The sequence below is a fragment of the Chiloscyllium plagiosum genome, unplaced genomic scaffold, assembly GCF_037043375.1.
Source record: "Chiloscyllium plagiosum isolate Xiang-an unplaced genomic scaffold, Cpla_swu_hap1 HiC_scaffold_13, whole genome shotgun sequence".
NCBI classification, from domain to species: domain Eukaryota; kingdom Metazoa; phylum Chordata; class Chondrichthyes; order Orectolobiformes; family Hemiscylliidae; genus Chiloscyllium; species Chiloscyllium plagiosum.
The window spans coordinates 85,232,357-85,254,231 of record NW_028270151.1 but is presented as its reverse complement, the minus strand read 5'-3'; positions in this window follow the sequence as shown (position 1 = coordinate 85,254,231).

Below are 21,875 nucleotides of genomic sequence, written 5' to 3'. Positions count from 1 at the left end.
CACGTGTGTGCACGTGTGTGTGAGCACGTGTGTATGTATGTGAGCACGTGTGTGTGAGCATGTGCGTGTGAGCACGAGTGAGCACGTGTGTGTGAGCACGTGTGTGTGTGTGAGCACGTGTGTGTGTGTGTGAGCGTGTGTGTGTGTGAGCGTGTGTGTGTGAGTGTGTGTGTGTGTGAGCGTGTGAGCGTGTGTGAGCGCGAGCGTATGCACGTGTGAGCGCGAGTGTGAGCACGTGTGTGTGCACGTGTGTATATGTGCGTGTGTGCACGATTGTGTGTGCACGTGTATGCATGTGTGCGCGCGCATTTGTGTGTGCACGTGTTTGCATGTGTGCGCGCGCATGTGTGTGCACTTGTGTGCATGTGTGTGCGCGCATGTGTGTGTGCACGTGTATGCACATGTGTATGTGTGTGCACGTGTGTGAGCGTGTGTGTGTGCACGTGTGTGTGTGCAAATGTGTGTGTGAGCACATGTGTGTGTGTGAGCACATGTGTGTGTGTGAGCACGTGTGTGTGAGCACGTGCGTGTGAGCACGTGCGTGTGAGCACGTGTGCGTGTGAGCACGTGTGTATGTATGTGAGCACGTGTGTGTGTGAGCACGTGTGTGTGTGAGCACGTGTGTGTGAGCACGTGTGTGTGTGAGCACGTGTGTGTAAGCGTGTGTGAGTGTGCGCGTGTGTGTGAGCACGTGTGTGTGTGAGCACGTGTGTGTGTGAGAGCACGTGTGTGTGTGAGCACGTCGGTAAGTGTGTGTGTGAGCACGTGTGTGTGAGCACATGTTTGTGTGTGTGAGCACGTGTGTGTGAGCGTGTGTGTGAGAGCACGTGTGTGCACGTGTGAGCACATGTGTATATGTGTGTGTGTGCATGTTTGTGTGTGAGCACGTGTGTGTATGTATGTGAGCACGTGTGTGAGCACGTGTGTGCATGTGTGTGTGAGCACGTGTATGTGAGCGCGTCTGGTGTGAGCATGTGCGTGTGTGTGATCACGTGTGCGTATCTGTGTGAGCACATGTGTGAGCACGTGTGTGAGTGCACGTGTGTGAACACGTGTGTGAGCACATGTGTGAGCATGTGTGTGCGCACGTGTGTGCGTGTGTGTGTGTACATGTGTACGTGCACGTGTGTGCACGTGTGCGTACACGTGCGTGCACGTGTCTGCACGTGTGTGCACGTGTGTGCGTGCACGTGTGCACATGTGTGTGTGCACGTGTGTGTGTGCACGTGTGTGCACGTGTTTTCGTGCACGTGTTTGCGCGTGTGTGTGTGAGCACGTGTGTGTGTGTGAGCACGTGTGTGTGTGTGTGAGCACGTGTGTGTGTGTGAGCGTGTGTGTGTGTGCATGAGTGTGTGAGCACGTGTATGTGAGCGCGTCTGGTGTGAGCACGTGCGCGTGTGTGAGCACGTGTACGTATCTGTGTGAGCACATGTGTGAGCACGTGTGTGAACACGTGTGTGAGCATCTGTGTGAGCATGTGTGTGCGCATGTGTGTGCACATGTGTGCGTACACGTGTGTGCACGTGTGTGCGAGCACGTGTGTGCACGTTTGTGCGTGGACGTGTGTGTGTGCACGTGTGTATGTGCAGGTGTTTGCGCGTGTGAGCGTGCACGTGTGAGTACGTGTGTATGTATGTGAGCACGTGTGTGTGAGCACGTGTGTGTGAGCACGTGTGTGTGAGCACGTGTGTGAGCACGTGTGTGTGTGAGCGTGTGTGTGAGCGTGTGTGAGCGCGAGCGTGTGTCTGAGCATGTGTGTGTGCATGTGTGTGAGCACGTGTGTATATGTGTGTGTGCACGTTTGTGTGTGTGTATGTGTGTGAGCACGTGTGTATGTGTGAGCACGTGTGTGTGTGTGAGCACGTGTGTGTGTGTGAGCACGTGTGTATGCGTGAGCACGTGTGTATGTGTGAGCAGATGTGTATGTGTGTGAGTATGTGTGTGAGCACATGTGTATGTGTGAGCACGTGTGTGAGAGCACATGTGTGTATGTGTGTGAGCACGTGTGTATGTGTGAGAGCACGTGTGTCTATGTGTGTGAGTGCGTCTGGTGTGAGTATGTGTGTGAGCGCGTCTGGTGTGAGTATGTGTGTGAGCACGTGTGCGAGTATGTGTGTGAGCACGTGTGCGATTATGAGTGCGAGCACGTGTGTGAGTATGAGTGCGAGTGTGTGTGAGCACGTGTGCGCGTATGTGTGTGAGCACGTATGTGCATGTGTGTGTGAGCACGTGTGCGCGTATGTGTGAGAGCACGTGTATGTGAGCGCGTCTGGTGTGAGCACGTGCGTGTGTGAGCACGTGCGTGTGTGTGAGCACGTGCGTGTGTGTGAGCACGTGTGCGTATGTGTGTGAGTGCACATGTGTGTGAACACGTGAGTGTGAGCACGTGAGTGAGCATGTGAGTGTGAGCACGTGTGTGAGCACGTGAGTGTGAGCGTATGTGTGTGAGCGCACGTGAGTGTGAGAACGTGAGTGTGAGTGTACGTGTGTAAGCACATGTGTGTGAGTACGTTTGTGTGTGAGCACGTGTGCATACGTGTGTGTGAGCACGTGTGCACACGTGTGTGCGAGTACGTGTGTGTGTGTGAGCACGTGTGTGTGTAAGTGTGTGTGAGCACGTGTGTGAGAGCACATGTTTGTGTGTGTGTGAGCACGTGTGTGTGTGAGAGCACGTGTGTGTGTGAGCACGTGTGTGTGTGAGCACGTGTGTGTGAGAGAGCACGTGTGTGAGTGTGTGTGTGTGAGCACGTGTGTGTGGGAGCGTGTGTGTGAGCGCGTGTGTGTATGTATGTGAGCACGTGTGTGTGTGTGAGCACGTGAGCGTGTGTGTGAGCACGTGAGTGAGCACGTGTGTGAGCACGTGTGTATGTGTGTGTGTGAGCATGTGTGTGAGCACGCGTGTATGTGTGTGTGAGCATGTGTGTGAGCACGTGGGTATGTGTGTGTGAGCACGTGTGTGTGTGAGAGCACGTGTGTGTATGTGTGTGTGTGAGCACGTGTGTGTGAGCATGTGTGAGTGAGCACGTGTGTGAGCACGTTTGTGTGTGAGCACGTGTGTGTGAGAGCACGTGTGTGTGTGAGCACGTGTGTGTGTGAGCACGTGTGTGTGAGCACGTGTGTGTATGTGTGTGTGAGCACGTGTGTGTATGTGTGTGTGAGAGCACGTGTGTATGTGTGTGTGTGAGAGCACATGTGTGTGTGAGAGCACGTGTGTATGTGTGTGTGAGAGCACGTGTGTGTGTGTGTGAGCACGTGTGTGTGTGTGTGAGCACGTGTGTGTGTGTGAGCATGTGTGTATGTGTGTCTGTGAGCACGTGTGTATGTGTGTGTGAGCACGTGTGTATGTGTGTGTGTGAGCACGTGTGTGTGAGCACGTGTGTGTGAGCACGTGTGAGCACGTGTGTGTGAGCACGTGTGTGAGCATGTGTGTGAGCACGTGTGTGTGTGAGCACGTGTGTGTGAGCACGTGTGTGTATGTGTGTGAGCACGTGTGTGTGAGCACGTGTGTGTGTGTGTGTGAGCACGTGTGTGTATGCGTGTGTGTCGGCACGTGTGTGTATGTGTGTGTGTGCGTGCGCGCGTGTGTGCACGTGTGTGCGTGCACGCGTGTGCACGTGTGTGCGTGAGCACGCGTGTATGTATGTGAGCGTGTGTGTGTGAGCACGTGTGTGTGAGCGTATGCACGTGTGTGTGCACGTGTGAGCATGTGTGTGTGCACGTGTGAGCACGTGTGTATATGTGTGTATGTGCACGTTTGTGTGTGCACGTGTGTGCATGTGTGTGCGCGCATGTTTGTGTGTGCATGTGTGTGTGCACGTGTGCATGTGTGTGCGTGCATGTGTGTGTGCACATGTGTGTGTGCACGTGTGCGTGTACAAATGTGTGTGTGAGCACGTGTGTGTGTGAGCACGTGTGTGTGTGAGAGCACGTGTGTATGAGCATGTGTGTGAGCACGTGTGTGTTTGTGTGAGCACGTGTGTGTGTGTGAGCACATGTGTGTGTGAGCACGTGTGTGTGCGAGCACGTGTGTGTGCGAGCACGTGTGTGTGAGCACGTGTGTATGTGAGTGTGAGCATGTGTGTGAGCACGTGTGTATGTGTGTGTGTGAGCATGTGTGTGAGCACGTGTGTATGTGTGTGTGTGAGCACGTGTGTGTGTGAGCACGTGTGTGTGAGCACGTGTGTATGTGTGTGTGAGCACGTGTGTATGTGTGTGTGAGCACGTGTGTGAGCACGTGTGTGTGAGCATGTGTGTGTGAGCACGTGTGTGAGCACGTGTGTGAGCACGTGTGTGTGAGAGCACGTGTGTGTGTGAGCACGTGTGTGTGAGCACGTGTGTGTGTATGTGTGTGTGAGAGCACGTGTGTTTGTGATCACGTGTGTGTGTGCGCAAGTGTATGTGTGTATGTGAGCACGCGTGTGTGACCACGTGTGTGTGTGTGAGACCACGTGTGTGTGTGTTTGTGTGAGTGTTTGTGTGAGTATATGTGTGTGAGCACGTGTGTGTGAGCACGTGTGTGTATCTGTGTATGTGTGAGCACGTGTGTGTGTGTATGTGTGTGTGTGAGCACGTGTGTGTGTGAGCACGTGTGGGTGTATGTGCGTGTGCGTGTGTGTGTGTGAGCACGGGTCTGTGTGTGAGCATGTGTGTATGTGTGTGTGAGCACGTGTGTATGTGTGTGTGGAAGCACGTGTGTGTATGTGTGTGTGCGTGTGTGTGAGTGAGCGTGTGTGTGAGCACGTGTGTGTGTGTATGTATGTGTGAGCACGTGTGTATTTGTGTGTGTTGTGAACACGTGTGAGTGTGAACACCTGTGTGTGAGCACGTGTGTGTATGTGTGTATGTGTGAGCACGTGTGTGTGTGTGTATTTGTGTGTATGTGAGTGTGTGAGCACATGTGTGCACGTGTGTGTGTGAGCACGTGTGTGTGTATGTGTGTGTGTGAGCACGTGTGTGTGTGTATGTGTGTGTGAGCACGTGTGTATGTGTATGTGTGTATGTGTGTGTGTGAGCACGTGTGTGTGTATGTGTGTGTGAGAGCACGTGTGTGTATGTGTGTGTATGTGTGAGCACGTGAGTGTTTTTATGTGTGTGTGTGAGAGCACGTGTGTGTATGTGTGTGTGTGAGCACGTGTGTGTATGTGTGAGCACGTGTGTGTATGTGTGTATGTGTATATGTGTGTGTGTGTGTGTGAGAGAGTGTGTGTGTGTGTGAACGTGTGTGTGTTTATGTGTGTGTGTGGGCACGTGTGTGTGTTTGAGTGTGTATATGCGTGTGTGTTAGCATGTGTGTGTATGTGTGCGTGTGTGTATGTGTGTGTGAGCACGTGTATGTGTGAGCACGTGTTTGTGTATGTGTGTGTGTGAGACCATGCGTGTGTGTATGTGTGTGTGTATGTGTGTGTGTATGTGTGAGTGTGTGAGCACGTGTGTGTGTATGTGTGTGTGTATGTGTGGGTGTGTGAGCACGTGTGTGTGTTTATGTGTGTGTATGTGTGTGTGAGCACGTGTGTGTGTGTATGTGTGTGTGTGGGCACGTGTGTGCGTGTGTGTGTGAGCACGTGTGGGTGTATGTGCGTGTGCGTGTGTGTGTGTGAGCACGGGTCTGTGTGTGAGCATGTGTGTATGTGTGTGTGAGCACGTGTGTATGTGTGTGTGGAAGCACGTGTGTGTATGAGCACGTGTGTGTGAGCACGTGTGTATTTGTATGTGTGTGTGTGTGAACACGTGTGAGTGTGAGCGTGTGTGTGTGTGAACACCTGTGTGTGAGCACGTGTGTGTATGTGTGTATGTGTGAGCACGTGTGTGTGTATTTGTGTGTATGTGTGTGAGCACATGTGTGCACGTGTGTGTGTGAGCACGTGTGTGTGTGCACGTGTGTGTGTGAGCACGTGTGTGTGTGTATGTGTGTGTGTGAGCACGTGTGTGTGTGTATGTGTGTGTGAGCACGTGTGTATGTGTATGTGTGTATGTGTGTGTGAGCACGTGTGTGTGTATGTGTGTGTGAGAGCACGTGTGTGTATGTGTGTGTATGTGTGTGTGAGAGCACGTGTGTGTATGTGTGTGTATGTGTGTGTGAGCACGTGTGTGTATGTGTGAGCACGTGAGTGTTTTTATGTGTGTGTGTGAGCACGTGTGTGTGAGAGCACGTGTGTGTGTGAGCACGTGTGTGTGAGCACGTGTGTGTGTATGTGTGTGAGAGAGCACGTGTGTTTGTGATCACGTGTGTGTGTGCGCAAGTGTATGTGTGTATGTGAGCACGCGTGTGTGACCACGTGTGTGTGTGTGAGACCACGTGTGTGTGTGTTTGTGTGAGTATGTGTGTGTGAGCACGTGTGTGTGAGCACGTGTGTGTATCTGTGTATGTGTGAGCACGTGTGTGTGTGTATGTGTGTGTGTGAGCACGTGTGTGTGTGAGCACGTGTGGGTGTATGTGCGTGTGCGTGTGTGTGTGTGAGCACGGGTCTGTGTGTGAGCATGTGTGTATGTGTGTGTGAGCACGTGTGTATGTGTGTGTGGAAGCACGTGTGTGTATGTGTGTGTGCGTGTGTGTGAGTGAGCGTGTGTGTGAGCACGTGTGTGTGTGTTTGTATGTGTGAGCACGTGTGTATTTGTGTGTGTTGTGAACACGTGTGAGTGTGAACACCTGTGTGTGAGCACGTGTGTGTATGTGTGTATGTGTGAGCACGTGTGTGTGTGTGTATTTGTGTGTATGTGAGTGTGTGAGCACATGTGTGCACGTGTGTGTGTGAGCACGTGTGTGTGTATGTGTGTGTGTGAGCACGTGTGTGTGTGTATGTGTGTGTGAGCACGTGTGTATGTGTATGTGTGTATGTGTGTGTGTGAGCACGTGTGTGTGTATGTGTGTGTGAGAGCACGTGTGTGTATGTGTGTGTATGTGTGAGCACGTGAGTGTTTTTATGTGTGTGTGTGAGAGCACGTGTGTGTATGTGTGTGTGTGAGCACGTGTGTGTATGTGTGAGCACGTGTGTGTATGTGTGTATGTGTATATGTGTGTGTGTGTGTGTGAGAGAGTGTGTGTGTGTGTGAACGTGTGTGTGTTTATGTGTGTGTGTGGGCACGTGTGTGTGTTTGAGTGTGTATATGCGTGTGTGTTAGCATGTGTGTGTATGTGTGCGTGTGTGTATGTGTGTGTGAGCACGTGTATGTGTGAGCACGTGTTTGTGTATGTGTGTGTGTGAGACCATGCGTGTGTGTATGTGTGTGTGTATGTGTGTGTGTATGTGTGAGTGTGTGAGCACGTGTGTGTGTATGTGTGTGTGTATGTGTGGGTGTGTGAGCACGTGTGTGTGTTTATGTGTGTGTATGTGTGTGTGAGCACGTGTGTGTGTTTATGTGTGTGTATGTGTGTGCGTGTGTGTGAGAGCACGTGTGCGTGTGTGTATGAGAGCATGTGTGTGTATGTGTGTGAGAGAGCAAGTGTGTGTGTATGTGTGTGTGAGAGCACGTGTGTGTGTGAGTGTGTGTGCGTGTGTGTATGTGCGAGCAGTGTGTGTGTATGTGAGCACGTCTGTGTGTGTGTTTGTGTGTGTGTGAGCACGTGTGTGTCTGAGCACGTGTGTGTATGTGTGTGAGCACGTGTGTATGTGTGTGTGTGAGCACGTGTGTGTGCATGTGTATGTGTGTGAGCGCACGTGTGTGTCTATGTGTGTGTGTGAGCACGTGTGTGTATGTGAGCACGTGTGTGTGTGTGAGCACGTGTGTATGTGTGTGTGAGCATGTGTGTATGTGCACATGTATGAGCACGTGTGTGTGAGCACGTGTGTGCACGTGTGTATGTGTGTGTGAGCACGTGTGTGTGTTTATGTGTGTGTATGTGTGTGTGTATGTGTGTGCGTGTGTGTGAGAGCACGTGTGCGTGTGTGTATGAGAGCATGTGTGTGTTTGTATGTGTGAGTGAGCACGTGTGTGTGTGTGAGCATGTGTGTGTGAGCACGTGTGTGTGTGAGCACGTGTGTGTGTGTGTATGAGCGAGCGTGTGTGTGTGAGCACGTGTGTGAGCGTGTGTGTGTGAGCACGTGTGTGTGTGAGCACGTGTGTGAGCACGTGTGTGTGTGAGCACGTGTGCGTATGTGTGTGTGAGCACGTGTGTGTATGTGTGAGTGTGAGCACGTTGTGTGTGTACGTTTGTGAGCGCACGTGTGTGTGTACGTGTGTGAGCGCACGTGTGTATGTGTGTGTGAGCACGTGTGAGTGAGCACGTGTGTATGTGTGTGTGTGAGAGCAAGTGTCTGTATGTGTGTGAGACACGTGTGTGTGTGTGAGAGCACGGGTGTGTCTGTGTGTGTGTGCACGTGTGTGTACGCGCGGACGTGTGTGAGCACGTGTGTGAGTGCGCATGTGTGTGAGCACGTGTGCGTATATGTGTGAGCACGTGTGCGTACGTGTGTGAGAGCACGTGTGTATGTGTGTAAATGTGTGAGAGCACGTGTGTATGTGTGTGAGCACCTGTGTGTGTGTGCGCGTGTGTGAGCACGTGTGTGTGTGAGCACGTGTATATGTGTGTGAATGTGTGAGAGCACGTGTGTGCACGTGTGTGTGAGCACGTGTGTATGTATGTGAGCACGTGTGTGTGAGCATGTGCGTGTGAGCACGAGTGAGCACGTGTGTGTGTGTGAGCACGTGTGTGTGTGTGTGAGCGCGTGTGTGTGTGAGTGTGTGTGTGTGTGAGCGTGTGAGCGTGTGTGAGCGCGAGCGTATGCACGTGTGAGCGCGAGTGTGTGCACGTGTGTGAGCACGTGTGTGTGCACGTGTGTATATGTGCGTGTGTGCACGATTGTGTGTGCACGTGTATGCATGTGTGCGCGCGCATTTGTGTGTGCACGTGTTTGCATGTGTGCGCGCGCATGTGTGTGCACTTGTGTGCATGTGTGTGCGCGCATGTGTGTGTGCACGTGTATGCACATGTGTATGTGTGTGCACGTGTGTGAGCGTGTGTGTGTGCACGTGTGTGTGTGCAAATGTGTGTGTGAGCACATGTGTGTGTGTGAGCACGTGTGTGTGTGAGCACGGTTGTATGAGCACGTGTGTGTGAGCACGTGCGTGTGAGCACGTGCGTGTGAGCACGTGTGCGTGTGAGCACGTGTGTGTGTATGTGTGTGTGTGAGACCATGCGTGTGTGTATGTGTGTGTGTATGTGTGTGTGTATGTGTGAGTGTGTGAGCACGTGTGTGTGTATGTGTGTGTGTATGTGTGGGTGTGTGCACGTGTGTGCGTGCACGTGTGCACATGTGTGTGTGCACGTGTGTGTGTGCACGTGTGTGCACGTGTTTTCGTGCACGTGTTTGCGCGCGTGTGTGTGAGCACGTGTGTGTGTGTGAGCACGTGTGTGAGCACGTGTGTGTGTGTGTGAGCACGTGTGTGTGTGTGAGCGTGTGTGTGTGTGCATGAGTGTGTGAGCACGTGTATGTGAGCGCGTCTGGTGTGAGCACGTGCGCGTGTGTGAGCACGTGTACGTATCTGTGTGAGCACGTGTGTGAGTGCACGTGTGTGAACACGTGTGTGAGCATCTGTGTGAGCATGTGTGTGCGCATGTGTGTGCACATGTGTGCGTACACGTGTGTGCACGTGTGTGCGAGCACATGTGTGCGTGCACGTGTGTGCACGTTTGTGCGTGGACGTGTGTGTGTGCACGTGTGTATGTGCAGGTGTTTGCGCGTGTGAGCGTGCACGTGTGAGTACGTGTGTATGTATGTGAGCACGTGTGTGTGAGCACGTGTGTGTGAGCACGTGTGTGAGCACGTGTGTGTGTGTGAGCACGTGTGTGTGTGAGCGTGTGTGTGAGCGTGTGTGAGCGCGAGCGTGTGTCTGAGCACGTGTGTGTGCATGTGTGTGTGCATGTGTGTGAGCACGTGTGTATATGTGTGTGTGCACGTTTGTGTGTGTGTATGTGTGTGAGCACGTGTGTATGTGTGAGCACGTGTGTGTGTGAGAGCACGTGTGTGTGTGTGAGCACGTGTGTATGCGTGAGCACGTGTGTATGCGTGAGCAGATGTGTATGTGTGTGAGTATGTGTGTGAGCACATGTGTATGTGTGAGCACGTGTGTATGTGTGAGAGCACGTGTGTCTATGTGTGTGAGTGCGTCTGGTGTGAGTATGTGTGTGAGCGCGTCTGGTGTGAGTATGTGTGTGAGCACGTGTGCGAGTATGTGTGTGAGCACGTGTGCGATTATGAGTGCGAGCACGTGTGTGAGTATGAGTGCGAGTGTGTGTGAGCACGTGTGCGCGTATGTGTGTGAGCACGTATGTGCATGTGTGTGTGAGCACGTGTGCGCGTATGTGTGAGAGCACGTGTATGTGAGCGCGTCTGGTGTGAGCACGTGCGTGTGTGAGCACGTGCGTGTGTGTGAGCACGTGCGTGTGTGTGAGCACGTGTGCGTATGTGTGTGAGTGCACATGTGTGTGAACACGTGAGTGTGAGCACGTGAGTGAGCATGTGAGTGTGAGCACGTGTGTGAGCACGTGAGTGTGAGCGTATGTGTGTGAGCGCACGTGAGTGTGAGAACGTGAGTGTGAGTGTACGTGTGTAAGCACATGTGTGTGAGTACGTTTGTGTGTGAGCACGTGTGCATACGTGTGTGTGAGCACGTGTGCACACGTGTGTGTGAGTACGTGTGTGTGTGTGAGCACGTGTGTGTGTAAGTGTGTGTGAGCACGTGTGTGAGAGCACATGTTTGTGTGTGTGTGAGCACGTGTGTGTGTGAGAGCACGTGTGTGTGTGAGCACGTGTGTGTGTGAGAGCACGTGTGTGAGTGTGTGTGTGTGAGCACGTGTGTGTGAGAGCGTGTGTGTGAGCGCGTGTGTGTATGTATGTGAGCACGTGTGTGTGTGTGAGCACGTGAGCGTGTGTGTGAGCACGTGAGTGAGCACGTGTGTGAGCACGTGTGTATGTGTGTGTGTGAGCATGTGTGTGAGCACGCGTGTATGTGTGTGTGTGAGCATGTGTGTGAGCACGTGGGTATGTGTGTGTGAGCACGTGTGTGTGTGAGAGCACGTGTGTGTATGTGTGTGTGTGAGCATGTGTGAGTGAGCACGTGTGTGAGCACGTTTGTGTGTGAGCACGTGTGTGTGAGAGCACGTGTGTGTGTGAGCACGTGTGTGTGTGAGCACGTGTGTGTGAGCACGTGTGTGTGAGCACGTGTGTGTATGTGTGTGTGAGAGCACGTGTGTATGTGTGTGTGAGAGCACATGTGTGTGTGAGAGCACGTGTGTATGTGTGTGTGAGAGCACGTGTGTATGTGTGTGTGAGAGCACGTGTGTGTGTGTGTGAGCACGTGTGTGTGTGTGTGAGCACGTGTGTGTGTGTGAGCATGTGTGTATGTGTGTCTGTGAGCACGTGTGTATGTGTGTGTGAGCACATGTGTATGTGTGTGTGTGAGCACGTGTGTATGTGTGTGTGTGAGCACGTGTGTGTGAGCACGTGTGTGTGAGCACGTGTGAGCACGTGTGTGTGAGCACGTGTGTGAGCATGTGTGTGAGCACGTGTGTGTGTGAGCACGTGTGTGTGAGCACGTGTGTGTATGTGTGTGAGCACGTGTGTGTGAGCACGTGTGTGTATGTGTGTGTGAGCACGTGTGTGTGAGCACGTGTGTGTATGTGTGTGTGAGCACGTGTGTGTATGCGTGTGTGTCGGCACGTGTGTGTATGTGTGTGTGTGCGTGCGCGCGTGTGCACGTGTGTGCGTGCACGCGTGTGCACGTGTGTGCGTGAGCACGCGTGTATGTATGTGAGCGTGTGTGTGTGAGCACGTGTGTGTGAGCGTGTGCACGTGTGAGCATGTGTGTGTGCACGTGTGAGCACGTGTGTATATGTGTGTATGTGCACGTTTGTGTGTGCACGTGTGTGCATGTGTGTGCGCGCATGTTTGTGTGTGCATGTGTGTGTGCACGTGTGCATGTGTGTGCGTGCATGTGTGTGTGCACATGTGTGTGTGCACGTGTGTGTGCACGTGTGTGTGCAAATGTGTGTGTGCACGTGTGCGTGTACAAATGTGTGTGTGAGCACGTGTGTGTGTGAGCACGTGTGTGTGTGAGAGCACGTGTGTATGAGCATGTGTGTGAGCACGTGTGTGTTTGTGTGAGCACGTGTGTGTGCGAGCACGTGTGTGTGTGAGCACGTGTGTATGTGAGTGTGAGCATGTGTGTGAGCACGTGTGTATGTGTGTGTGTGAGCATGTGTGTGAGCACGTGTGTATGTGTGTGTGTGAGCACGTGTGTGTGTGAGCACGTGTGTGTGAGCACGTGTGTATGTGTGTGTGAGCACGTGTGTATGTGTGTGTGAGCACGTGTGTGTGAGCACGTGTGTGAGCACGTGTGTGAGCACGTGTGTGTGAGCACGTGTGTATGTGTGTGGGAGCACGTGTGTGTATGTGTGTGTGAGCACGTGTGTGTATGTGTGTGTGAGCACGTGTGTGTATGCGTGTGTGTGTCGGCACGTGTGTGTATGTGTGTGTGTGAGCACGTGTGTGTGTGTGAGAGCACGTGCGTGTGTGTGTGTGAGAGCACCTGTGTGTGTGTGTGTGTGAGAGCACGTGTGTGTGTGTGTAAGAGCACCTGTGTGTATGTGTGTGAGAGCACCTGTGTGTATGTGTGTGAGAGCACCTGTGTGTATGTGTGTGTGTGAGCTCGTGTGTATGTGTGTGTGAGCACGTGTGTATGTGTGTGAGAGCACGTGTGTATGTGTGTGTGAGAGCACGTGGATATGTGTGTGTGAGCACGTGTGTGTGAGCACGTGTGTGAGCACGTGTGTGAGCACGTGTGTGTATGTGTGTGTGAGAGCACGTGTGTATGTGTGTTTGTGAGAGCACGTGTGTGTGTGAGAGCACGTGTGTATGTGTGTGAGAGCACGTGTGTATGTGTGTGTGAGAGCACGTGTGTGTGTGTGTGAGCACGTGTGTGTGTGTGTGTGAGCACGTGTGTGTGTGTGAGCATGTGTGTATGTGTGTCTGTGAGCACGTGTGTATGTGTGTGTGTGAGCACGTGTGTATGTGTGTGTGTGAGCACGTGTGTGTGAGCACGTGTGTGAGCACGTGTGTGTGAGCACGTGTGAGCACATGTGTGAGCACGTGTGTGTGAGCACATGTGAGCACGTGTGTGAGCACGAGTGTGTATGTGTGTGTGAGCACGTGTGTGTATGCGTGTGTGTCGGCACATGTGTGTATGTGTGTGTGTGCGTGCACGTGTGTGTGTGCGTACGTGTGTGCGTGCACGCGTGTGCACGTGTGTGCGTGAGCACGCGTGTATGTATGTGAGCACGTGTGTGTGAGCATGTGTGTGTGTGAGCACGTGTGTGTGCACGTGTGAGCATGTGTGTGTGCACGTGTGAGCACGTGTGTATATGTGTGTATGTGCACGTTTGTGTGTGCACGTGTGTGCATGTGTGTGCGTGCATGTGTGTGTGTGCATGTGTGTGTGCACGTGTGCATGTGTGTGCGTGCATGTGTGCACGTGTGCACGTGTGTGAGTGCATGTGTGTGCACATGTGTGTGTGCACGTGTGTGTGTGCAAATGTGTGTGTGAGCACGTGTGTGTGCGAGAGCACGTGTGTGAGCGTGTGTGTGAGCACGTGTGTGTGTGTGAGCACGTGTGTGTGTGTGAGCACATGTGTGTGCGAGCACGTGTGTGCGAGCACGTGTGTGTGTGTGAGCACGTGTGTATGTGTGTGTGAGCATGTGTGTGAGCACGTGTGTATGTGTGTGTGTGAGCATGTGTGTGAGCACGTGTGTGTGTGTGTGTGAGCACGTGTGTGTGAGCACGTGTGTGTGAGCATGTGTGTGTGAGCACTTGTGTGAGCACGTGTGTGAGCACGTGTGTGTGAGCACGTGTGTATGTGTGTGGGAGCACGTGTGTGTATGTGTGTGTGAGCACGTGTGTGTATGTGTGTGTGAGCACGTGTGTGTATGTGTGTGTGAGCACGTGTGTGTATGCATGTGTGTGTCGGCACGTGTGTGTATGTGTGTGTGTCGGCACGTGTGTGTATGTGTGTGTGTGAGCACGTGTGTGTGAGCACGTGTGTGTGAGCATGTGTGTGTGAGCATGTGTGTGAGCACGTGTGTGTGTGTGTGTGAGCACGTGTGTGTGAGCACGTGTGTGTGAGCACGTGTGTGTGAGCATGTGTGTGTGAGCACTTGTGTGAGCACGTGTGTGAGCACGTGTGTGTGAGCACGTGTGTATGTGTGTGGGAGCACGTGTGTGTATGTGTGTGTGAGCACGTGTGTGTATGTGTGTGAGCACGTGTGTGTATGCATGTGTGTGTCGGCACGTGTGTATGTGTGTGTGTCGGCACGTGTGTGTATGTGTGTGTGTGAGCACGTGTGTGTATGTGTGTGTGTGAGCACGTGTGTGTGTGTGAGAGCACGTGTGTGTGTGTGTGAGAGCACGTGCGTGTGTGTGAGAGCACGTGCGTGTGTGTGTGTGAGAGCACCTGTGTGTATGTGTGTGTGAGAGCACTTGTGTGTGTGTGTGTGAGAGCACCTGTGTGTATGTGTGTGTGAGAGCACCTGTGTGTATGTGTGTGTGAAAGCACGTGTGTGTATGTGTGTGTGTGAGCACGTGTGTATGTGTGTGTGTGAGAGCACGTGTGTATGTGTGTGTGAGCACGTGTGTATGTGTGTGTGCGAGCACGTGTATATGTGTGTGTGAGCACGTGTGTGAGCACGTGTGTGAGCACGTGTGTATGTGTGTGTGTGTATGTGTGTGGAGGACGTGTGTATGTGTGTGTGTGTGAACACGTGTGTGTGTGTGAGAGCACGTGTGTGTGTGTGCGTGTGCGTGTGTGTGAGCACGTGTGTGTGCGTGTGTGTGAGCACGTGTGTGTGTGAGAGCACGTGTGTGTGCGTGTGTGTGTGTATGTGTGTGTGAGCACGTGTCTGTGTGTGAGCATGTGTGTATGTGTGTGTGAGCACGTGTGTATGTGTGTGTGGGAGCATGTGTGTGTGTGTGTGTGTGTGAGCACGTGTGTGTATGCGTGTGTGTGAGCACGTGTGTGTGTATGTGTGTGAGCACGTGTGTCTGAGCACGTGTGTGCGTTTGTGTGTATGCACTTGTGTGTATGTTTGTGAGCGCGTCTAGTGTGAGCACGTGCACATGTGTGTGAGCAGGTTTGCGTATATGTGTGAGCACATGTGTGTGAACACATGTGTGGACACGTGTGTGTGTGAGCGCGTGTGTGTGTGTGTGAGCACGTGTGTGTGAGCACATGTGTGTGTGAACACGTGTGTGTGAACACGTGTGTGTGAGCACGTGTGTGTGAGAGCACGTGTGTGTGTGAGAGCACGTGTATGTGTGAGCACGTGTGTGTATGTTTGTGTGTGAGCACATGTGTGTGTGTGTGAGCACGTTTGTGTGTGTGTACACGTGTGTGTGTGTGAGAGCATGTGTGTGTGTGTAAGCGTTTGTGTGTGTGCAAGTGTATGTGTGTATGTGAGCACGCGTGTGTGTGACCACGTGTGTGTGTGTATGTGAGAGCACGTGTGTGTGAGCATGTGTGTGTATGTGTTTGTGTGAGTATGTGTGTGTGTGAGCACGTGTGTGTGTATGTGTGTGTGTGTGAGCATGTGTGTGTGTGTGAGCACGTGTGTGTGTGAGCACGTGTGTGTATGTGTGTATGTGTGAGCACGTGTGTGTGTATTTGTGTGTATGTGTGTGTGTGAGCACGTGTGTGAGCACGTGTGTGTGTGTGAGCACGTGCGTGTGTGTGTGAGCACGTGTGGGTGTATGTGTGAGCACGTGTGTGTGTGAGCACGTGTGTGTGTATGTGTGTGTATGTGTGTGTGAGAGCACATGTGTGTGTAAGTGTGTGTGTGTGTGTGGGCACGTGTATGTGTGAGAGCACGTGTGTGAGCAGGTGTGTGTATGTGTGTGTGAGCGCGTGTGTATACGTGTGTGTTTGCACGTGTGTGTGAGCATGTGAGAGCACGTGTGTGTGAGCACATTAGAGCACGTGTGTGAGCGAGCATGTGTGTGTGAGAGCACGTGTGTGTGTGAGCACCTGAGAGCACGTGTGTGTGAGCATGTGTGTGTGAGAGCACGTGTGTGTGTGTGTGAGCACGTGTGTGAGAGAGCAGGTCTGTACGTGTGTGAGCTCGTGTGTGCGTGTGAGAGCACGTCTGTACGTGTGAGCACGTGTGTGTGAGCACGTGTGTGTGAGCACGAGGGCACGTGTGAGCATGTGTGTGAGCACGTGTGCGTGAGCACGTGTGCGTGAGCACGTGTGCGTGTGTGTGTGAGCACGTGCGTAAGTGTGTGAGCACGTGTGTGTGAGCACGTGTGTATGTGTGTGTGTGAGCATGTGTGTGTGTGAGCACGTGTGTGTGTGAGCACGTGTGTGTGAGCACGTGTGTGTGTGAGCACGTGTGTGCACGTGAGTGTGTGCACATGTGTGTGTGCACATGTGTGTGTGTGAGAGCACGTGTGTGTGCACGTGTGTGTAAGAGCACGTGTGTGTGAGAGCACATGTGTGTGCACGTGTGTGCGCGCGCACGTGTGTGTGACCGCGGAGTGTGTGTGAGCACGTGTGACTGAGCACGTGTGTGCGTTTGTGTGTATGCACTTGTGTGTATGTTTGTGAGCGCGTCTAGTGTGAGCACGTGCGCATGTGTGTGAGCAGGTTTGCGTATATGTGTGAGCACATGTGTGTGAACACATGTGTGGACACGTGTGTGTGTGAGCGCGTGTGTGTGTGTGAGAGCACGTGTGTGTGTGAGCACGTGTGTGTGTGAGAGCACGTGTATGTGTGAGCACGTGTGTGTGAACACGTGTGTGTGAGCACGTGTGTGTGAGAGCACGTGTGTGTGTGAGAGCACGTGTATGTGTGAGCACGTGTGTGTATGTTTGTGTGTGAGCACATGTGTGTGTGTGAGCACGTTTGTGTGTGTGTACACGTGTGTGTGTGTGAGAGCACGTGTGTGTGTGTAAGCGTTTGTGTGTGTGCAAGTGTATGTGTGTATGTGAGCACGCGTGTGTGTGACCACGTGTGTGTGTGTATGTGAGAGCACGTGTGTGTGAGCATGTGTGTGTATGTGTTTGTGTGAGTATGTGTGTGTGTGAGCACGTGTGTGTGTGTATGTGTGTGTGTGTGAGCATGTGTGTGTGTGTGAGCACGTGTGTGTGTGAGCACGTGTGTGTGTATGTGTGTATGTGTGAGCACGTGTGTGTGTATTTGTGTGTATGTGTGTGTGTGAGCACGTGTGTGAGCACGTGTGTGTGTGTGAGCACGTGCGTGTGTGTGTGAGCACGTGTGGGTGTATGTGTGAGCACGTGTGTGTGTGAGCACGTGTGTGTGTATGTGTGTGTATGTGTGTGTGAGAGCACATGTGTGTGTAAGTGTGTGTGTGTGTGTGGGCACGTGTATGTGTGAGAGCACGTGTGTGAGCAGGTGTGTGTATGTGTGTGTGAGCGCGTGTGTATACGTGTGTGTTTGCACGTGTGTGTGAGCATGTGAGAGCACGTGTGTGTGAGCACATTAGAGCACGTGTGTGAGCGAGCATGTGTGTGTGAGAGCACGTGTGTGTGTGAGCACCTGAGAGCACGTGTGTGTGAGCATGTGTGTGTGAGAGCACGTGTGTGTGTGTGTGAGCACGTGTGTGAGAGAGCAGGTCTGTACGTGTGTGAGCTCGTGTGTGCGTGTGAGAGCACGTCTGTACGTGTGAGCACGTGTGTGTGAGCACGTGTGTGTGAGCACGAGGGCACGTGTGAGCATGTGTGTGAGCACGTGTGCGTGAGCACGTGTGCGTGTGTGTGTGAGCACGTGTGCGTAAGTGTGTGAGCACGTGTGTGTGAGCACGTGTGTATGTGTGTGTGTGAGCACGTGTGTGTGTGAGCACGTGTGTGTGTGAGCACGTGTGTGCACGTGAGTGTGTGCACATGTGTGTGTGCACATGTGTGTGTGTGAGAGCACGTGTGTGTGCACGTGTGTGTAAGAGCACGTGTGTGTGAGAGCACATGTGTGTGCACGTGTGTGCGCGCGCACGTGTGTGTGACCGCGGAGTGTGTGAGCACGTGTGACTGAGCACGTGTGTGCGTTTGTGTGTGTGCACTTGTGTGAGCATGTGTGTGTATGTTTGTGAGCGCGTCTAGTGTGAGCACGTGCGCATGTGTGTGAGCAGGCTTGCGTATATGTGTGAGCACGTGTGTCAACACGTGTGTGAACACTTGTGTGTGTGGACAAGTGTGTGGACACGTGTGTGTGAGCGCGTGTGTGTGGACACGTGTGTGTGTGAGCGCGTGTGTGTGTGAGAGCACGTGTGTGTGAGCATGTGTATGTGTGAGCATGTGTTTGTATGTTTGTGTGTGAGCACGTGTGTGTGTGAGCACGTTTGTGTGTGTGTGAGCACGTGTGTGAGCACGTGTGTGTGGGAGCACGTGTGTATGTGTGTGTGGGAGCACGTGTGTGTGTGTGTGCGTGTGTGTGAGCACGTGTGTGTGTATGTGTGTGTGTGAGCACGTGTGTGTGTATGTGTGTGTGAGCACGTCTGTATGTGTATGTGTGTGTGTGAGCACGTGTGTGTGTGAGCATAAGTGTGTGTGTGTGAGCACGTGTGTGTATGTGCGTGTGTGTATGTGTGTGTGTGAGAGCGTGTGTGTGTGAGAGCGTGCGTGTGTGTGTGTGAGCGTGTGTGTGTGAGCACGTGTGTGTATGTGTGTGTGTGGGCACGTGTGTTTGAGTGTCTGTGAGCACGTGTGTGTGTATGTGTGTGTGTGAGCACGTGTGTGTGTGAACATGTGTGCGTGAGCACGTGTATGTGTGAGCACGTGTGTGTATGTTTGTGTGTGAGCACGTGTGTGTGAGCACGTTTGTGTGTGTGTGAGCACGTGTGTGTGTGAGCACGTGTGTGTGCACGTGTGTGTAAGAGCACGTGTGTGTGAGAGCACATGTGTGTGCACGTGTGTGCGCGCACGTGTGTGTACCCGCGCACGTGTGTGAGCACATGTGTGTGTGCGCATGTGTGTGAGCACGTGTGCGTATATGTGAGAGCACGTGTGTGCGCACGTGTGCGCACGTGTGTGTGAACACGTGTGTGAACACACGTGTGTGTGAGCACGTGTGTGAGAGAGTGTGTGTGAGCACGTGTGTGTGAGCACGTGTGTATGTGTGTGAATATGTGAGAGCACGTGTATGTGTGTGAGCACCTGTGTGTGTGTGCGCGTGTGTGTGTGAGAGCACGTGTGTGTGTGAGCACGTGTATATGTGTGTGAATGTGTGAGAGCACGTGTGTGTGTGTGTGAGCGTGTGTGAGTACGTGTGTGTGAGCACGTGTGTGTGTGAGCACGTGTGTGAGCACGTGTGTGTGTGTGAGCACGTGTGTGTGTGTGAGCACGTGTGTGTGTCTGAGCATGTGTGTGTGTGTCTGAGTATGTGTGTGTGTGTGAGCACGCGTGTGTGAGTGCGAGCACGTGTGTGTGTGAGCACGTGTGTGAATGTGTGTGAGCATGTGTGAGCACGTGCGTGAGTGAGTGTGTGTGAGCACGTTGCTTGTATGTGTCTGTGAGCATGTGTGTGTGAGAGCACGTGTGTATGTGTGTGTGAGAGCACGTGTGTCTATGTATGTGTGTGAGAGCATGTGTGTGTGTGAGCACGTGTGTGTATGTGTGTATGTGAGCATGTGTGGATATGTGTGCGTGTGAGCACGTGTGTGTGTATATGTGTGTGAGAGCATGTGTGTGTGTATTTGTGTGTATGTGTGTGTGTGAGCACGTGTGTGTGTGAGAGCACGTGTGTATATGTGTGTGTGAGCACATGTGTGTGTGAGCATGTGTGTATGTGTGTGTGAGCACGTGTGTGTGTGTGCGTGTGTGTGAGCACGTATGTGTGTGTGAGCACGTGTGTATGTGTGTGTGAGCACGTCTGTATGTGTATGTGTGTATGTGTGTGTGTGAGCACGTGTGTTAATGTGTGTGTGTGAGTATGTGTGTGTGTGAGAGCGTGTGTGTGTGTGAGTATGTGTGTGTGTGTGAGTATGTGTGTGTGTGTGAGCACGTGTGTGTATGTGTGTGTGAGAGCACGTGTGTGTATGAGTGTGTGTGAGCACGTGTGTGTATGTATGTGTGTGTGTGAGCACGTGTGTGTGTGAACACGTGTGTGTGAGCACGTGTATGTTTGAGCACGTGTGTATGTTTGTGTGTGAGCACGTGTGTGTGTGAGCACGTTTGTGTGTGTGCACGTGTGTGTGTGAGCACGTGTGTGTGTGTGAGCACGTGTATGTGTGAGAGCACGTGTGTGTGCGTGTGTGTGAGCACATGTGTGTGTGAGCACGTGTGTGTGTGAGCGTTTGTGTGTGTGCGCAAGTGTATGTGTGTATGTGAGCACGCGTGTGTGTGACCACGTGTGTGTGTGTGAGAGCATGTGTGTATGTATGTGTGAGCACGTGTGTGTATGTGTTTGTGTGAGTGTTTGTGTGAGTATGTGTGTGTGAGCACGTGTGTGTGAGCACGTGTGTGTATCTGTGTATGTGTGAGCACGTGTGTGTGTGTATGTGTGTGTGTGGGCACCTGTGTGTGTGTGCGTGTGTGTGTGAGCACGTGTGGGTGTATGTGCGTGTGCGTGTGTGTGTGTGAGCACGGGTCTGTGTGTGAGCATGTGTGTATGTGTGTGTGAGCACGTGTGTATGTGTGTGTGGAAGCACGTGTGTGTATGTGTGTGTGAGCACGTGTGTGTGAGCACGTGTGTATTTGTATGTGTGTGTGTGTGAACACGTGTGAGTGTGAGCGTGTGTGTGTGTGAACACCTGTGTGTGAGCACGTGTGTGTATGTGTGTATGTGTGAGCACGTGTGTGTGTATTTGTGTGTATGTGTGTGAGCACATGTGTGCACGTGTGTGTGAGCACGTGTGTGTGTGTATGTGTGTGTGTGAGCACGTGTGTGTGTGTGTATGTGTGTGAGCACGTGTGTATGTGTATGTGTGTATGTGTGTGTGTGAGCACGTGTGTGTGTATGTGTGTGTGAGAGCACGTGTGTGTATGTGTGTGTATGTGTGTGTGAGCTCGTGTGTGTATGTGTGAGCACGTGAGTGTTTTTATGTGTGTGTGTGTGAGCACGTGTGTGTGTGTGAGAGCACGTGTGTGTGTGAGCACGTGTGTTTGTGAGCACGTGTGTGTGTGTGCGCAAGTGTATGTGTGTATGTGAGCACGCGTGTGTGTGACCACGTGTGTGTGTGTGAGACCGCGTGTGTGTGTGTGTTTGTGTGAGTGTTTGTGTGAGTATGTGTGTGTGAGCACGTGTGTGTGAGCACGTGTGTGTATCTGTGTATGTGTGAGCACGTGTGTGTGTATGTGTGTGTGTGAGCACGTGTGTGTGTGAGCACGTGTGGGTGTATGTGCGTGTGCGTGTGTGTGTGTGAGCACGGGTCTGTGTGTGAGCATGTGTGTATGTGTGTGTGTGAGCACGTGTGTTAATGTGTGTGTGTGAGTATGTGTGTGTGTGAGAGCGTGTGTGTGTGTGTGTGAGTATGTGTGTGTGTGTGAGTATGTGTGTGTGTGTGAGCACGTGTGTGTATGTGTGTGTGAGAGCACGTGTGTGTATGAGTGTGTGTGAGCACGTGTGTGTATGTATGTGTGTGTGTGTGAGCACGTGTGTGTGTGAGCACGTGTGTGTGTGAACACGTGTGTGTGAGCACGTGTATGTGTGAGCACGTGTGTATGTTTGTGTGTGAGCACATGTGTGTGTGTGAGCACGTTTGTGTGTGTGCACGTGTGTGTGAGCACGTGTGTGTGTGTGAGCACGTGTATGTGTGAGAGCACGTGTGTGTGCGTGTGTGTGAGCACGTATGTGTGTGAGCGTTTGTGTGTGTGCGCAAGTGTATGTGTGTATGTGAGCACGCGTGTGTGTGACCACGTGTGTGTGTGTGAGAGCACGTGTG